The following is a 2,534-nucleotide window of genomic DNA, read 5'->3' on the forward strand; positions in this document are numbered from 1 at the left end:
CTCCACAAAGATATAGATCCTGATATAGATTTTATTAATATTATAAGGTCTTCTCCCACACTACGTGTCTTTGGGTAATTATTTTCGTTTTTGCGTAGAAGAAGGTCACAAATAAAGATTTGAACTCAAACAGACTCTTCTTTTCGCTCCTCTCTAGTTGTCCTAACACAGTATACCCACGGGGTCCTCGAACTAACTCTGCCTGAATATTCATATACTTAATTCATACGAAGCTGTCATATTTATTTTGAATCATCACTTATATATTATTATTTACATAGTTGTATAACGCTGGCGAGTGTATAATTAAATAAATATAATTTATTTTAATAATAACTGTAAACCCTTTTAACTGATTTTGTAATTTTAACCATGGTTTTGTTAATTTGATTTATTAACATTTAGCGCACATTGTTCGACTTACCCGTTTGTTGGTTTTATCCTAAAACTCTGTACAATAGGTGACGGCAAGTCGTTGGGTTCTTTTATCGCTTAAAGGATCGTCGCTTGTTAGTCGCCGAGCGCGACCCGCGCGTCTTCCTCTCGGTGACAACAGAACACACACACCGCCTCTCACATACTCGCCACTCTCCGGCAGCCGATAAAGTTCATTATTTATATTATATTTAAAGGCACTTCCGAATCTCCGGGTTCTATCTCCATATTTTATTATGTTTCATACTTTTGGGTGACCACAGCGGGTATGTGGTGCTGGCAGTGGGTGTTCGGTGTTTGTATATATAAATGTTATTTGTAAGGTCTTGCATGCATGTTTAAAGTCGTTACCTGTGTGACACGGTCCAGCTAGCGAGTGCCTTACCGCGGTGTCGAGTGTCCCGAGCATTCTTCGATGGTGTCGTAGTACGTGTCGCCTCGGCTGCGGCACATCAGCTATGGCCTGATGTACATAAGCAGGTGAATTAAACGAACCTTGGTAACTGCGGTTATGAGGTTTCGTTTTTAAGCTTTTGTTTATAAAGATTTGTTAGGAATTGTAATTACCATCGATGTAATTATTTCCTGGAAGACACGAGACTCGCCGGTACGTATTCCAATCGCGACTTCTACAAATGTTAACATGATTCCAGATAGGCATTCTAGTTATAGAGCCGTTACGGCTACACAAAAAAATCTGAATGTCTTTATTGAGAAGTAGTTGTTGTAGACGCTTCCAGTGCTGATGTTGACCGACCGCATCGCTTCGTTCATTAAGCCTCTATAAGATGGACATTTAGAAAGGATCTCCGACTGTGCTTGCATTCTATCCGTAACGGTCGGTTGCGCTTTGAGTATTGTTTAGAAGTTCCGATATGTTTCGGCGTTCGTCGCCAGGCTGGCTTACGAGTATGTTGCGACGTGCGCAGTCCGATGCGAGGCTCGAGCGGCGAGCGGTGTTCAGGCAAACGAGTAATCGAAACCATCTTCTTTTTCACGCTCGTATAAGGAAATCATAACTAGCCACTATGTCCTAGTAAAAACGTATGGCTAGTGTGAAACATTTTATTGGAACCATATCGGTTACAAGACTCTACAAACAAAAACTTTCTTATCTAAACATGGACATTGGATTAAGTAGAAGTGTCATGTTTACAACACTATGAGATCATCGTCTAATTAATTGAAACTTCTTGTATTCACTACCTTGTACTTTTTAAATTACATTCCTTCATAATCCTTGACGTTATATGTTTGGTTTTAGCTAGTGGCGATGAATTTATCACGAAGATGAGTATTTTAATAAATATCGCGTAACGCCTACTAAGTAACTTAACTTTTTATTACTACACGCCACTCAAGTTATAAAGTCTATTCCATATTATAAGAATGTCATGTGCTAGTGCCGACGCGAAGCGTATGAGTCGTCCTGACATCTGACAGGAGTGACCCGATCGACGGTACACGGGCCTCCGAGTTCTCACAAAAAATATAGAGCGACATCACAGTTAGAACCACAGGCCGCTCGGGGCCTGCTCGGGACCTGCTCCGGGCCTGCTCCGGGCCTACTACAACTATTAATCGTATTATCCTCGCACCATCTCTGACTAGTTGCTTCGAGTAATTTATTACACATTTCGCGCTTAGCGTTAAACCTTTTACATAAATTAAAAAGGTCTATGACATTTTGAAATAAACTTGTCTTATGGGTAAAACTGACGTCTGACACTGGAACAGGAAGGAGTACGGGTCTAAAAATATGGTACCGGGTACGGTCATTGAATATAACTTTTTAAAAAAATGTAATTTTGTTATTTAACACTAATATATGAAATTGCAATATCTCATTTAATTTGTTAGAGTCTTCCTATATATTGTAAAATTTTCATTAAAATTGTCACACAACTGAAGAGATGTCGAATTACAGAAGACAAGTCATAAAATTTTAATGAAGAAATTTCAAATATATCGATTTGGAAATTCAGTCTTTAATATAGCACAGGGTATTGCAGTATAAATCCTCCTTAAAACAACCGTAAATTCCATGTGAAGATTGCGATGGATAATGTTTACGTTAAGAAACTAAAACGATGACAAAA

This window comes from Danaus plexippus, chromosome 12, assembly GCF_018135715.1.
Source record: "Danaus plexippus chromosome 12, MEX_DaPlex, whole genome shotgun sequence".
In the NCBI taxonomy this organism is placed as follows: domain Eukaryota; kingdom Metazoa; phylum Arthropoda; class Insecta; order Lepidoptera; family Nymphalidae; genus Danaus; species Danaus plexippus.